The following is a 16,596-nucleotide window of genomic DNA, read 5'->3' on the forward strand; positions in this document are numbered from 1 at the left end:
GAAAGTGATGTCCTTCACCTGTTGTCTTGTTTCAAACGGTAATCCAAGATGACCAAAACTCTAAAGCCCTTTGATGAATGAAAAGAATAAAATCTGAGAGTCTGCCTGCCCTGCAGAATGACTGAAAACCTCAAATTCTATGGAACTTGGAACACTGAGAAGGCACTATCTATCTCCTATATATCCTTTTCTGCTGTGACCTGTGCTTCTTTTAATAACTACTTACTCTTTCACTTGGGGATTTTTTTAATCTTCCATTTTTATATAGTACCAAACAACATTCTCTCATCAGGCAGTGACAAGAGGGCATAAGATAAAGCTATTGCAAAGACAAGGTGATGACATTTACACAGAGAGGCCCTTGAATGATGCCAAATATCAGGAGTCCTGATTGCTGCTAGCAACCCTGTCTGACTAGGAAAGAGCATGGGTTCTGCTGTAGCTGTGGGAAAGGCATGGAGACCAAAGGGGATTCTGTGCCCTAGGAGCCAAAATATTCTGTTAGATCTCTGACTTTGAATCTGTGATACTGACCACTTCGATGCTTAGGTTTAAGTATTTCAAAGCCAAATTAAATGATATTTCAAGTGCTTCATGTGGAGGAGAAATAGCTCACTTCCTGAGTAAATGCCTCTGCTATCACCTGAAAATGTCGCTGCTACCACACACTTCTGGGCCAGCCTGAGAGACTTAAGCAGATAATTCACACTACCCAGCAAGGCAGAAATGTGCTTCTGCAGCTATCTCATGGTAAACAATATTGATATTGCTCAGTAAGGCAAAATTGAAGACACGTGATGACATGATTTACAGCATGAAGGCATCTGAGCTCTCTTTCTACAATAATTAATGCATCATTGAATGCTTTTACAGAGATACACTAGCTGTCTCATTTCCAATGATTGCTTGGACTTATCAATGAGAAAAACAGTATCTTCACAGATTTCCCACCATAGCCCTCCTGAAATTCTCTAGCCTAAACTGTACAGTTTCAAATAGCATCACAAGCAAGTGGCTGAAAGAAGTTTTCCAAAATAGCAAACAGCAAACATATAAAAGTTTAAACCATTAATGATCTAGATCTGTGCCTCCTTACCTCTATTTTAACCTTCCATTTTACAGCTTCCATGTACCTCAATGTCTGATAGAGCTCAATACAACATCTCACTGCAGTGTACTTATTTTGATACCATCTTCTCTTTATGTATCATTCAATCAGCAGGATGGTGAATCATTTTTCTTTGGCCTTATTCTCCAACCCAGCAGTTTCAGTACTGAATTTTAGTATTCTATTTGATTCTCATACCTGTAGTGTACAGTAGTGGGCTCCAGACAGAAGCAGTTTTCAGAGAAGTAATTATTTGCCTTTTTTTTTCTTTTTTTTTTCCCCTCAAAAAACATGACAATCACAAAAATAGAATATTATTTTTGGCAATATTTCATTTATTGTGGGTTTCCTTTTTTTTTTTTCTTCTTTTTCTTTTTTTTTTTTTTTTTTCCCCTTCTTTTCCCCCCTCTTCATTATTAACACAATATATTATTATATACATAATGGTAATCTCCTAAAAGGGTTAGAGAAATCCTTTAATATTAACCTTAAAATATTTGAGCACATTTTGGTTCTCTATTCATGCATGGTGAATGTATATCATTCATTTATTTATTTTATAAAGAGATTACTTCTGTGTAATCTCATTAGAGATTATCATATTATCAGATAGCCTTACCTAAGACAATCCCATTAACTGTGACTCCAAATGTCACTTTAGATGCATTTTGTACTCTAGCTATGTATTCATTATGTGCTTCAATCCAGCTGCAGATCTTAAACTGACAAATGTACTGTATGACGTGGACTAAGCACATATTTAATATATTTGGTTCTGTAGTTTTACATGTAGATATTTCTAGAGTTTAAAAACTGTTAATATAAATAGATTTTTTAAATATTATGTAACCATATGTTATAACTATGCTCTACTCTTTGTGCAATTCTTCAAACGATTTCAGATGTCGCCACAGACTTAGTCACTCCCTTTTTGTACTTTTGCAAGTAAATCATATAGATGCTGCAGTTTTGAATGAATTAGTATAAAAAGGGGAGAGTTTCATCTTATTATTTCAGGTGAGACTGAATCCTGTTGAAACTAACGGAAAATCCCTATTGATTTTGGTAGTGTATAAAATTTGACCTTGTTCCTGGCTGTACAAAAAAAAAAATAAATAAATAAAAAAAAATTGAAACAAAAGAAGTGGCCTGTAGTTTACTAGAGGAGGAATGAGTTTTTATTTCAAAATGTGCTCTGATGAAAGAGCTGTGCTATGTAAAAGTGGCAAGCAGTTTCAAAAATGTGGCACTGTAAAACAGAAGATTATAATTATGTAGTTATCATTCTGTTTTCCATACGTAAGGCTTTTAAATATTAGAAGCCAGCTGGCAATACTTTCTGGGAGATGAGTAATGTTTATATTCAAGCTGATGAAGAAAAGAGGATTGATACAGACACAGTGAAACAGAATTCATTCATGTTCCTTTTCTGTGACTTTTCTCAAGACCTTAACTGTTCATCACTAGTAGCGAACAAGGAAGTGAGAAGGACTATCTTCCTACTTCATTGAACATGGAGACAATTTCTTAAACAGCTTTGATTTTGTTCCCTAATATAGCAATAAAATAGGGTGGTTTAGTTCCCTCCTCAAGCAGTTACTGAGAAAACCCAAAGGTGTAGTACTTTTCTTCCTCTTCTCCCCCATTCCGCATCTAATATAATCGACTATACACAGAAACTAATATAGTTGTTATCAAGGATGGGCTAGTTACTTTTGGCTAAATACCACACAATATCAATTTTATTTTGAATATGCAGTTCACTAAATTAGGCTCAGAAGTATGTATTCAGTTCTAGCACACAGTTCTGTAAATTCATCTTGAAATATATGAGAAGTTTTGAGAATGAAGTTGAAAAGAATTAGAGTCTGGAAGCTAGACCTATGTTAGTGACTTTTATCCTGTTAGTGACTTTTAGCCATTAACTCTGGAAGAGAAGGTGTTTCTTTTGAGCCAGTAGGATGGATGAAGGAAAAGCCCCTAGTACTTCTCAGGGAATCTGCAGGAACATGGGGAGATATAAACACCTCCATGGGATGAAGCATGTGTGCAATGAAGCAATAGCACAAAGCTAGGACGGTCCAGGGACTAATAGCACCCTTTTGTTACTTAGTTTTCAGTCAGCCCAGAAGAGCTGCTCCTTCCAGTATGGTACTGCCCTGTGTGGTGAGCAAAATGTAATAATGCTGTTCTTTGTAGACTGATATATTGTGTGGTTCTTCCACCTAAAAGAACTGAAGTTAGGGTTCAGTCCTCACTGAGAATATCATTGCTAAACTAATCTTACACATTTGAAAAATGTCAAACTTACATTATTTTTACTGAGTTTTTACTTACATAGTTGAATCTATTTCATTTATCTAAAAACATCTTTTAATAAATTCAAATATTTACTTTTTTTTTGGACTCACTACTGTTGTTGGAAAAACATTCGTGAAACTGTTTGCTTGAGGATTCTGATGACACAGTCTTTTTCTACACATCCTATTTTTTAGCATAGAGATGTGCAGTAATTACAGTATATCAACATCTGAAGAGCAGACTGGGAGCAATTGTAGTTTTCCCTGTGGACATGATAAAAAATTGAGAATCACCATCCAAAAAGTGGTATTACCTTTCTTACATCTGCAGAACTTTCTTATCTATCCAAAATGTCAAAAGGAAATGCCTTTGAATTTGTTTCTACTGCTTTTAATAATTTAAATCTCAGAAATATTTTTTATAAATAAAACAAAAACTGTAGCAAGGTACTGAAACTTTTATGTTGTAGTACAGTGGGTTCAGTCTAACATACTGTTTACTCCACTCTGCAGAAATTTTTGTCTTACTGTGTTTCTTCTTAGGCAAGAGGGCAAAAAAAGCAGAGTTTCTTTAGAAGCTACTCTCTTGGCCAGCTGTATATACTTCTTTCTTGTTTTTTTTTTTTGGTGTTTTTTGTTGTTGTTGTTGTTGTTGTTTTGTTGTTGTTTTTTTCCAGTTCAATTATAGAGTCTGGAGTTTTCTTCATCAGTTTTTGATGTATACATGAGCAAGAATCCTATACATTTCTATTATTGTTGTATGCTTAAACCTTGTAAGTACTTTTTTCCATAGAAACCAACAGTCTAGTGTCTGGCACACTATCAAAAGTATATCTTTGATGACTCATTTAGCATTTAATTACCTTTATAGATGGTACATATCAAATCCATATTTCTGCTTTATACATCAGCATTGCCATTTATTTATTTATTTATTTATTTATTTATTTATTTATTTTTAATTACTATGTATATTTGTCTGAATTGTCAAATTTTGGTTGCCTGAAATATCATGGCCTACTTTCTTTCTTTATGCCTCCCCTTTAAAGTTCTACATTCTCGTCTTCTATCACAAAATTTCAAAATTATTCAGAACACATTATGTGTTCTTGATGAATTGCAAAATTGGGACTTTATGTTCTTACTTTGGTACTTTTCTAATCAATTGAATTAAAAACAAAGGAATAGCAAAGTCTTGAACTGTTGTCAACAAATACTCATCACATTCTTTGGCTTAACACTTTGGGAGACATAAATCAGCACTTTTCCCCTGAGTTCAGAGCTTGAAACATGTACATATATTGCAAGAAAGAGAGAAGACAGAAAGCTTTACTTCTATGAAGGTACATCAGAACAAAGGACATTTCTGGACATTTTTATGCTTATATACTCAGAAAGTATCTAATGAATTTAAGTCTAACAAATTGTTGTGCCTATTAAGACTGTTTTATCTTTTGTAGGCATATTATTCTAGGCTTTTTTAAAGTATTTTGTTGAATTGTTAGGGCACTTATACAACTGAAAACTGTCATATGAAAGGGTAATGAAGCTTCTGAGTTAAACATTCTTTATTTGTTAATCCCCAAACGTTTCATTTATTTTCTCATTATTTTGGTAAAAAAATATGTAGCATAACATGGACTTTTGTGCAAGTTACTTACATAGGGAAAAAAGCAACAAACTCCTTAATATTATTCACTTCAATTGCTGACCAATGTAAAACATATCCTCTGTGGTGTGCTTGGAATTTTTTCAAACAGAAGACCATTTCCATGACAACAAACTGAAGGCTGGAGACTTGTTCAGATGAAGGAGTCTTGTGGAGATAGGATGTCCTTGTTCTGTCCAAAATTCCCCTGTTTTGCTGCAGAAGATTTGGCTACAAACTTGTTTATGGCAGACAAAACACATTTGTAGGATGAAGATGTGACAGAAATTAGCAGGCATAAAAGGATATCTGAGAGAAGCTCTGGAGAGCTTTGAGACTTCAGTATTTTGAAACTGTGCTACAAGCACTCTCACAGGCTCAGAACCCCCTCTTGGATCAACACTGGAACCTAGGCCAGTCATCTTTCTCTGCCTGTCTGCCTGCCTCTCTCTTTTTACTGGCTTTTTTTCCTCATAAGGCTGTTAAGTAACACAATGGTTATTTCAGTTTCTTATGAAGTCACATAGTTTAGCTGCACAGCTTAGATAGATATAATTGTAAGAGTGCCAATACTTTTAAGATAATTGTAGTACAGAGATTCTCATTAAAATTGATGATTGTGTTTGGACCTTGAGTGTCAGTTTCACCTTAATCTAATGAGGTGGGGATTTGCAAATCTGGTCACCCCTCCCTCCCTTCATGGGTGGGATGTGGCAGACTCTCATTATTGCCTTGTTAATCTTTGCCCCTGAAGAAAGAATGACCAGATATTTTTCTGAGGAGGTGGTAACAACAGACCCAAACTTTCAGGTCCAATTGCTGTACAAAGAGAGAGATGATGTTTTCATATACATATATATATAGGCATTGCTAAATCTTTCAGGTGAAGATTCTTATCTGTGCAGCGTTGTCCTGAAGTGAGAAAGAGAAACCTATGCTGCAAGAGAGTCTAAAATGATGAAAATGTTCTGCAGATTTTCATCAGTTAATCTGTTCACCAATATAGAACTGCAGCTTTACCTGAGATGCACATCTTAGAATTCTACTGGTTTTGATCATAGACTTTGTCCTTTCATGTACCACATTCTTTCCAGCATCTTGGCTGCTTGTGTTAGACTTATGGCAGTGAAAATAGTGCAATATTTGTACAGACAGTTGTGGACATTTTACCCACACCACCATTTTCTGAACTTTATGTGTTCTCACATTTGCAGTGCACAGGTTTTGAATAAAGTAAAATGAATTTATTCTCAACCAGTTTCTTCTGAAGACGTTAAACTGTTTCTTTTCTCACTCTGAAATTTTTATAGGGAGAATAATCAAAATGTTTAAAATATTAAGACAAATCTAAGTTCTGCTATGATAGAATCTGTAAGAATACCAAGCAGAAGATTCTAGTAGCTAATACAGAACAAATATTAAAATATTCTTTTTAAATATTTCTCACATAGAAATGGACTTTATTTTTTTGGAAAGACTACTCTAGGCTTCTGTTTTTACTTCTGATAATATGTAATATTTAGTATGTGAAACTAAGAAGCACCTTAAACATAGGTAAATTGTTATATTTATCAAATAATTAATCCCTTTAGATCTGCAAACTCTTCATTTACATGAAAAAGTTCTAAATTTCAAAGTCCACCACAGAAAAAAAGGTTTGTGGGGAGGATAACTTTTCATAAATAAAGTCTAAAATGTCCTATGATTCCTGATTTTTCTTCTTTATAGTTTTCATTAAGTTACTTCAATAGTTCTCCAAATAGAGATTGAAATAGTGATTTAGAATAATTCTTTTTAGAGTAGTGGAATAAAACGTACATCATCTTTTAGCAAGGCATCAATCTAAAAGAATCAATAATCAGAAGTGACCTGTGTAGATACTTTTCTCTGTAAATTTGGAAGAAACAGTCTTAAATGAACTGTAATGTGCCTTCCAAATACTGCATTTGAGTTATGCTTTAACAGAATTATGTGGAAACTAGCAAATGGATTCCTATTTTATGGTATGTTTCGAAAAAATTCCAAATCTTTTGAAAAGATATGTTGTCTTGGGAGTAAGAAAGTATTGTCATGTTTCTCTTCTCTAATAGTTGCTATAACATGTAAGGTTTCTCTTTCCATATTCTATTATGATTACTATTTCTCCTGTGACAACATATTTTTAACTCACAATCCTGAAGTATGTTTTTAATGTTTCTTCACATAAAAGGAAATTGAGGATAGCTTATAACATGGCTGTATTTCTTTTTCTTTTGATTTCTGATAATAGCCTGTCTTTTTTTTTTTCTTTTCTTTTCTAACCTCTTGAAAATTTTAAGGTTTCTTTAAAGCACTTTCATTCACTCACAAAATAAACTTTCCTTTTTCTTTTGTCTTTTTTTTTGTTTTGTTTTGTTTTTGTTTTCCTTCGGGCACTTGATATCTGAAGATATTTTGAAAAATAGGTGCTCTCCCAGAATTATACAGAAGTGTTATTACTGAACTGCTTGATTGACAAGAACCATAGATAAATTCCTTTGGTGACAGTATTGTAGATATAAGCCACTGACGGCACTTACATGTAAATATGATTTTCTTATCATTCTGTGCAGTAGTTAGGACTGACTGTAATATTTTAGGTGCATTATGTTTATGAATACACAAATGCTTGAATACTCAATTTTTCCAAAATGATGCAAACACGAACAAAAACATCTCCCTGAAACCTATTCACAATCACAAGAGAATTTTTAATTAACAGTCACATCTGTGCAAGAATACTGTATTTTGCAAAGTTAGCAGCAACTTAAACCATATTATTAAATTTTGAAAAAGAGTACAAATCTCAGTAGACCTCTTTAAAAGTTGAAAAACTAGTGTGCAATGATACTCCTGGCCTCCTGAGTCTGGTTTGGAAATAGCTAAATTTTCCATAATGATGTCATTAAATATTTAATAGTATAATATTTTGAACACCTTTCCAACATAAATGACGTTAAAATTTAATCTGTTTAAACTGTTAAAGGTTATCTGAGAAAATTCTGTATGAATACACTTTCAAAGCCAATTAAAGATGCCCTGATATTAAAGGATTCCTTTTGTGAAGAAAATTGAAAAAATGAAGATTGAAGTGAAGTTAGAAGTGAAGAATTTCATAAAGTTGTAGGATAAAATACTGAAATGCACTTTGTTTTGTAACATAGCACTATTGATCCTATATAACTCTGACCTGCAGTTCCAGGTTCCTCTATTAAATCATAATAAGAGTTGTAAATGTTCATCAAGTTACTAAGAAATGTTATCATCTTAAAATGAAATGGAAAAAAGCATCTAAATTATTGAAATAAAAAAATGATTTAAATGCCTGGGAAAATACCTTTTCTTACTTGCTGGCTATAAATGATTGATTGCCTTGTGCTCACAACAGATTTCTAAAGAGTGTGTGTGACTACAGCTTTGTTTTGATCCACACGTTAATATCTAGTATATTTGCTACTCCATCAAGTTTATGTAGGCAGCTGTAGGAATGCAAAGGAACTATTTCTGAAGTAGCAACTCTTTTACTGATTGCCGAATGTGCAAAATATTTGTGCCTTTTACCTGCCTCTGTTGGACTGGCATCTGATTGTGATCACCAGAAGCTCCTTGTAGTGGAATAGGATTTGACAAAATGGAGACAAAAAGATTAGAAATAATGTATCAGCAAGAAAAAAGAATTGTAATCCTTCAATCACAAGAAACATAAGGCAGCGTTTTTACTTAATATGGGAAACTTTCTTCAAGGATCTGTATGAGTTTGGAGTTGTAGCCTTCATTCTGAGCTCAAAAACATTGTTTCATTTTAATTAAAAAGTGGAATTTCTATAGAACCATCCATCTAGAGTTTTGCTCAGAGAGGGAGTAATAGAAATGACAGAGATTTTACCATATTTTGTTTATTTAAACAAACAAACAAACAAAAAGGGTTGTGAGAGATTCTACTACAAAACAAACAAACAAACAAAAAAACCCATACAATTAAAAAAAAAGCATACAATGTGGTTTAAATCCATTTACAGTTGTTCCTTGTATTAAAATCAGCAGGCAAAAGTTCAGGATGCCAGAAACTATGGCAAAAGGTACAGCTTTTGGACTAATATTCTGGATTTAGTATTGCCTAGTAGGTAGAGAGGCAAAAGATTACTGATTGAATCTGTTCATGATGGTTCATATTTATGAAGATTAATCTTCACTAAAAATGGGCAACCTTGTGACAGTTTTGATTCTGGCTAAACCAATGTCTTATTTTCTTTTTTGAGTCTTTAGTGTGATGAAATGATATATAATTCCTTGCAGATCTTCTTCATGTAATACATTGCTCACTGGCAGAAAGTCTTGTAGAATTTTTAAAGTGCAGAAGAAATCAGAGCAACTGCAACGGATGATGTGATAAAATTTTGTCGACTCTCAGTAAAACATCTTCCTGTGAGTGCTTTCCTTTTATCCTATGTTTTGTTTTTGCTAAAAATGTAGGTCTTTTCCTGTGCAAAAGATTTCCTTTTCATGGGAAATCAAAGGTTACCTATGGATTTGGTTTTGTTTCTCATTTCTTAAATGGAATACAAAAAGGAATAAAAATGTTAAAACAGATTTTGACTGAACAATCTCCAGATTTTTGGAAGAGAATGATTTCCATATAAAATCATTTCTTTTATCCACTTTCTTTAGTTTTTGGTTATTGACAACAACTTTCTGCCATGCTTTTCTACCTGAGACTTCCTCTGATTTGTTAATGGATAGTTCCCCTTTAATATATTCTGCTCTTCACAATGTGTTGTATTACCCACTTCAGACTTCCAAGAAATAAATATACTTATGACAAAACTTGAGAGATAATGCAGTTTTAGCAGAGTTCAGAGAAAGCAATACTGTAAAAACTTGAATTTTTTATTGGATTTGAACTTAGAGCAATAATATGAATAATCTAGTATGTTGCCCCTAAATTCCTATTTTAATCATAATTGAAGCAATTACTTGCTCTGCTAGGGCCTGATTCTTCCAAAATTATTGATCATAATAAGCAGTACTTATGACAGGCTCTGCCAGATTTGGTGTTGAGAGCTTGTCTCTAGACATAGTTACTTCCATTCCTCCCTCTTTTCTTCTTGATTTAATTCCCTAAATATTTTAATTTATATGTGCAATGGTCATCTTTGCATTTAATATCTTACATATATTTGTAGGTCATTTTCCACAATCCAGTTGACCTAGTTCTTTTTTTTTTCCTTTTCTTGCTCTTTTTTATTTCTTACATTTACCTTAAACTGAACTCTAAGACCAGAAAAAACTGTACTCTTATTAAATAATCTCCTTTGTGTTTATAACCTATGGTATCAATAATTTATTAGATAACATGTCATATCCTAGTCCACAAAAAATATAACTAGTTTCACACTGGGGATCAGCCTGGGTTTTGCCTGAGGGAAACTTGATTATTTGAACAAGACAAAAGACCTATTGATTTAATGTTGAGGACTCCAACAATTTCTCTTCAGTGTGATATTGAAACATTGTTTGAAGCTGAGCACTGAACTGAACTGAACACTAATCTTAGAATTAACTAGCAGGCACAGAAAAAAAAAAAAAAGTGGAATCTTAATTATATCATCACTTGTGTAAGTAGAGTGCTTATTCAACACAAGTCATATATGTAGAAATAGTCAGATGGTGTGGGCTTTTAATTTTGAAATGTCATGGTAAGGCTAGCATTAATATTGAACTAAACTTCTACAATGAGAGGAGCTTTGACTTAACACCATAATCAGGAGAAAATTTAGCTTTGGTTGTATTTTATTACATTTAAAGCAAGACGTTTCCTTAATTTTCTAGAGAGTAGCAAAAAAGTATACGATCATATATATGGTTGTCCCACACTCTAAATTACTTAGAAGAGTTTTCCATTATGAATCTTGTTCACAGGTACTGTTATACCTGCCATTTTACAGCTATAAAACAGACATAAGACAAACCAAATCCCAAATGATAGCATTCAGGTACCTTTAAGAATGGTTGTGGAAGGTGACTATACTTTCTCTCTCCTTCATTTTAATACTAAGAAGGGAATACTGAGAGATAACAGAGTGGGGGTTGCAGCTTTACTAAATATTCCATGTAGGTAACCATATCATGCCATCGAGTAGTTACTAGAATAAGGCTGTGATTAATTTGACTTTGATTGATAGCATTTGATTGACAGATTGTGCTTACATTCTTTTTGTTCTTTGTTCTTTCATCTTGGAGAAGACGAGTACTTAAATGTAAACAAGGATTCTGCTGCCATCTTTCAGCCAATTGAGCCTCAATGATTTACTCTTTAGTACTGGCACATCACACATGCCTGGATTATTTATTTTTAAAAAAATAATAAATTAATACATGCTGTTATAAATAACTATTTCTTAGCACTGCAACTTGTTAATTCATAGCTTGGTTCATTGAGTCAGGTATAATGGAACCACACTGGCCATATCATATGTGAAAAGAAAAGAATGACACACATCATCAGTCAACAGACTTCTTCCTTTTTCCTTCTCTTGTTGGAATTGAGTACCCACTGAGCTTCCATATAAAAATGATTCAAAACTATTTGATACATCTAGGCACTATAGCATTACAGGCAGTAGACTACAGCGTCTGTTATCAGATTGACTAATGGATGTTCTCCTAAATCATCTGGCATGCTTCTATTAAAAAGAAGCTGCTTTTTTCAGATGGAAAAGCTTTTCAAAAAAGTCTATCCATCATACTTGAGCTCACAGCATCTTGAGTTCCTAACTATTGTATACGTATTCTTTTCACATTTTTGATATTTATTACTGTCACTAGACCCACTAACTCTGTATTTTATATCTTTTCAACATACTTCTTTGTATACACTCCCAAAGACTGAAATTTTTGAGTAAAGGGGATGGCATTAGGGAATAAAAGTAACTTTTAAAGTGTATTTTATTCTCCTTGAAGGAATATTTGTTTCATATCTCATATGAACAGTATCACAGGACATTACTTGTTTTCTTTTTCTCTTGTCAATAACCATATTGCAAAATCTCAGTTACTGTGATAAAATCCAATTGCTCTGATGCATTGAGACGTCAAACACGAGGACACTGTTTTATGCATATGTTCATTTTTCAGGTTGTTTACCACTCCTTAATCTTATAAGTATGTTCCTTAACATGCTTTATTCTTGTAGTCTTATAAGAATCACAGAGTTCTGGAGGTTGGAAGAGATCTCTAAAGATCATCAAGTCCAATCCCTCTAATAAAGAACATCGCCTACAGCAAGTAAGACAGGGAGGTATCCAGACAAGTCTTGAATATCTCCAGAGAAGACTCTACAAAATTTCTGGGCATCCTGTTCTAGGCTGTTCTTCTCTTCTCTAGGCTGACTAGCCCTTCCTTGAGCAGAAAATGCTCCTGGCCCTTTATAATTTTTGTAGTCCAGTTTTTGTGGTCCACTACTGGACTCTTTATTGGAGTTCACTGTCTTTTTTGAACTGAGGAGCCCAGTAATGAGCACAGTGTTCCAGATGTGGCCTCACCATGGCAGAGTAGGCAGGGAGGATCACCTTTCATGATTTGCTGGCCACAAATACACACTGTGCATAATTTTAACATAATTTTAATGCACCCCAAGATCCTGATCAGAAGAGCAAGCTTCTGGCTCAGTGACCAACTTTTTGATTACCAGGACCACCAGGTCCTCCTCTGCAGAACTACTGCCCAGTAGATCATTCCCTAACCTGTACTGGTGCATGTGGTTATTCCTCAAAGGTATAGGACTCTGCACCTCCTCTTGGTGAACTTCATCGGGATCCTCTCTGCCCAACTCTCCAGCCTGTCCAGTTCTTACTGAATGGCAGCACAGCCTTCCAGTGTGTCAGCCACTCCTCCCAGCTTTGTATTGTCAGCAAACTTGTTGAGGGTGGACTCTATTCCTTCATCCAGGTCATTGATGAAGATATAGAACAAGGCCGGAACCAGCACTGACCCCTGGGGCACACCACTAGTCACAAGCCTTCATCTGGACCCTGCACCACTGATCACAACTCTCTGAGCTGTGCTAGTCAGCCAGTTGTCAATCTACCTCACTACTCTTTCATTTATCCCACACTTTCTAAGCTTTATTGCAAATATATTGTGGGAGACGATATCAGAAGCCTTACTGAAGTCAAGGTAAACAACATCTACTGCTCTCCCCTCATCTACCTGGCTGGTGATAACATCATAATAGCCTGTCAGGTTGGTCAAGTATGATTTCCCACTTTAAAAGTAATAAAAAAATCATTTTCCTAATTTTCTATGTAATAATAGCCAACCTCTAGCATTATCTGAAAAACTGTACAAGAAATATAAAGTATATCTATGTTCTTTTATGTTTCATAAACGGTTTGACAACACAGGAGTTGTTAGAAAAGAGAAGAAAACTTTAGGTCTGAGGAGAACTGAGTTTAGGGAAGGAAACAAAGAGAATTTATCTCATATAAACTGTGTCTGTAAGCATGATCTTTCAACACAAACTTCTAACCCAGAGACACACAGCTGTTAGTGCTTTGGTTTCTTAGTGAGACAGAGGGACAAAAATCTAGAAGAGGAAATAACCTAACCAAGTTTTCAAAAGTCAAGAGAGGCTAAGGCAAATTACATATACATGGTAGATAGATAGCCTAAAACTAGGCCATTCATTTACTGTGTTAGTGTTTATCAATTAATTTAGCAATGATATACACTGCAAATGTGCTAGTTGTAATGTGTTGCTAAAACTATTTTTATTAGCCTAGATAATACATGTCAGAACAGCAAAAGATAGTCTATCACTGTATTTTGGAGTTAATCCATAAAAGCACAAATCTTCTGAAAGATTTTCCAAGCACAAATCATCTTTAAGCTAATTGTTATAATGAAGAGTTATAGAGTCATAGAATTATAGAATCGTTGAGGTAGGAAATGTTCTCTGAGGTCACCTAGTCCAACTGTCCACCCATAACCACCATGCCCACTAAACCATGTCCCTCAGTGCCATATGTACCATTTTCCTGCTTCCTGAAATATGGTTTCAAATATTACATTTGGCTGCTACTTGCAAAAGTTTTCAGTCGGAAGATTGTTTTTATGAACTTTAGGTTGATAACCAACATTTTGACATGACTGATAACTTTGGAACAACAATATTATGTAGAAAATTGAGCATTAATTACAGCAGGCATGTTAGCTACTTCTAATTAGTTGTTATAACTGAGGGGAAAAATGGGACTTACCTAATCACTTATGGTAATAAAACACTGTCATACTCATTTCAGGATTTTTTTAGGACTAAGGTCAGGCTGTACTTAGGACAACATTCTTTATCATGGAGAAAGAAATACTACGTATTTAGGACAGAATAAACCAATTTCTGCTTTCTAGACTGTACTTATGTTGAGGGCATGGGGCACAAAGATAGTAGATTAACAGAAAAGTTATTTACTCACACTATACATTTGATGATAAGGTTTATATAAAAGGTAAGTTAATTTTTTTATTTATTTATTTTTTATTTTTTTAAATATTGTAGTCTCCAGGGTGCTTCTTTAGCATGTTCTTACTAAGTGCTTCTTTACATTGCTTGTTCACTCCATCTACTGTCCTACTGGGAAACACAGGAGTAGGTTTAATGGAAACCATGGAATTTTCCAGATCAGAGCTATGTGCAGCTGTAGTTGCTGAATAGTCAAAGTGGAAAATTGTATTATTCAAGTACTGTGAATGCTAATATGGATTATTGCAGTCTTATGATTATGTATAGATACATACATAACCATATCTTAAGTGCCATTGAATATTGCTGAAGTCAAAGGGAAAACGGTGTATAGCTCAGTACCCACAGAAAGGACTTCAGTGTGTTAAAAGCACTTGAATAGGAAAAAATACAGTCTAAATGTCCACGAGATTTTTCCTTAGTTTCAAGCTTTACCTGGTAAAGATTCTCAAGAACAGTTAAAGTGCTGTATAATTCCATGTTTTAAAAGCACAATCCATGAAGAACCGTGATTTTCAAAGCAGATATTCATATAAGCACTGAACTCTGAACAAAATATGTAGCTAATGATATTTGTAAAAAAAAACAAACCAAACCAAACTAGAGAAAAGCAACCACCACCACCAAGAAAAATGATAAACACAACAAACTAGGTGGAACTAAGTGCATTTCTCACATTCTGACACAAAACTTCAGTTAGAGAATTTGACCTGATAGAATGACCTAGATTTACTTGGTATTTTTTTCAGCTTTTGCAAGCCAAATCTCTCCAGCACCTCCAGAGATGATCAGAGGTCTGCAGCTCCTCCCCTGTGAAGACAGGCTGAGGGAGCTGGGCTTGTTCACTCCAGAGAAGAGAAGGCTGCAAAGAGACCTCATTGCAGTATTCAAAAGGGAATTAGAAACAGGAGGGGAACCAAGCTTTTATTTGGGTAGTTACTGATAGAACAAGGAGGAATGGTTTCAAGCTCAAGGAGGGAAGGTTTAGACTAGATGTCAGGGGGAAGTTCTTCACAGAGAGAGTGGTGAGGTACTGTCACAGGCTGCCCAGAGAGATTGTGGATGCCCCATCCCTGGAGGTGTTCAAGACCAGGTTGGATGGAGTCCTGGGCTTAGTACCAGATCTGGAGGTTGATGGCTCTGCCTATGGCAGGGCGATTGAAACTTCATGATCCTTGAGGCCCCTCCCAATCCAAGTGATCCTATGCTTTTTTAGAATCTGACAATGTAGCAATATTTTTGCAAATTTGTTTTGACTTCAAATAGTGAAATTACTTATTTCCCCCACAATTCAGGATATACACCCAACAGAAAAGGGCACAAAGAACAATTCAAATTATAATGAAGTTTCAGCTTGCCTCTTTATTGCAAGTCTATACAAAAGTCAAAAACACTAAACGAAAGTTATTTTGCTTGCTTTTTTTTTTTTTTTTTTTTTTTTCAGGAACAAGTAAGAGTAGCTGTGCTATATTTAGGTACTAGACATTCTTGTAGTCTTTTTGTTTTTGGTTTCAGTTTTTATGTGTTTTCATTCAGTTCTGAAGAAGGATGCAGAACATATTCTTACTGAAGGCAATGTGAAAGAATCTGCAGAAGAGGAAAGAATCTGTATTGCTTAGGAGATGTAAGTTAACTTTTTGGAAATAATCAAATCTTCTTTGAAGATAAATGTTTTTGAAAAGATGTAGTAGACTGAAACTACAATGCAAGCTTGCATACGTATATAGAAGCCTTATAGAAATTCATCTGGTAGCTCATTCTCCTAAACTTCATTATGAATATTATACTTTGTGTCTTTACACAACGTAGAACAACCGCACACATTTTGTAGTGATATGTATAACTGGAGACCCTAGATAGAAACTAGTGGCAAAAATCTGACATATATATAGTGCAGCAGCTACTAAACCAAAAAGGTTTAGTGGGATATGGGGTATCTAAACATTTGTTTAGTCATCAGTGAACCAATCTCTGAGAAGCAACATGCTTTGTACCATTACACGTT

The sequence above is a fragment of the Coturnix japonica genome, chromosome 4, assembly GCF_001577835.2.
Source record: "Coturnix japonica isolate 7356 chromosome 4, Coturnix japonica 2.1, whole genome shotgun sequence".
In the NCBI taxonomy this organism is placed as follows: domain Eukaryota; kingdom Metazoa; phylum Chordata; class Aves; order Galliformes; family Phasianidae; genus Coturnix; species Coturnix japonica.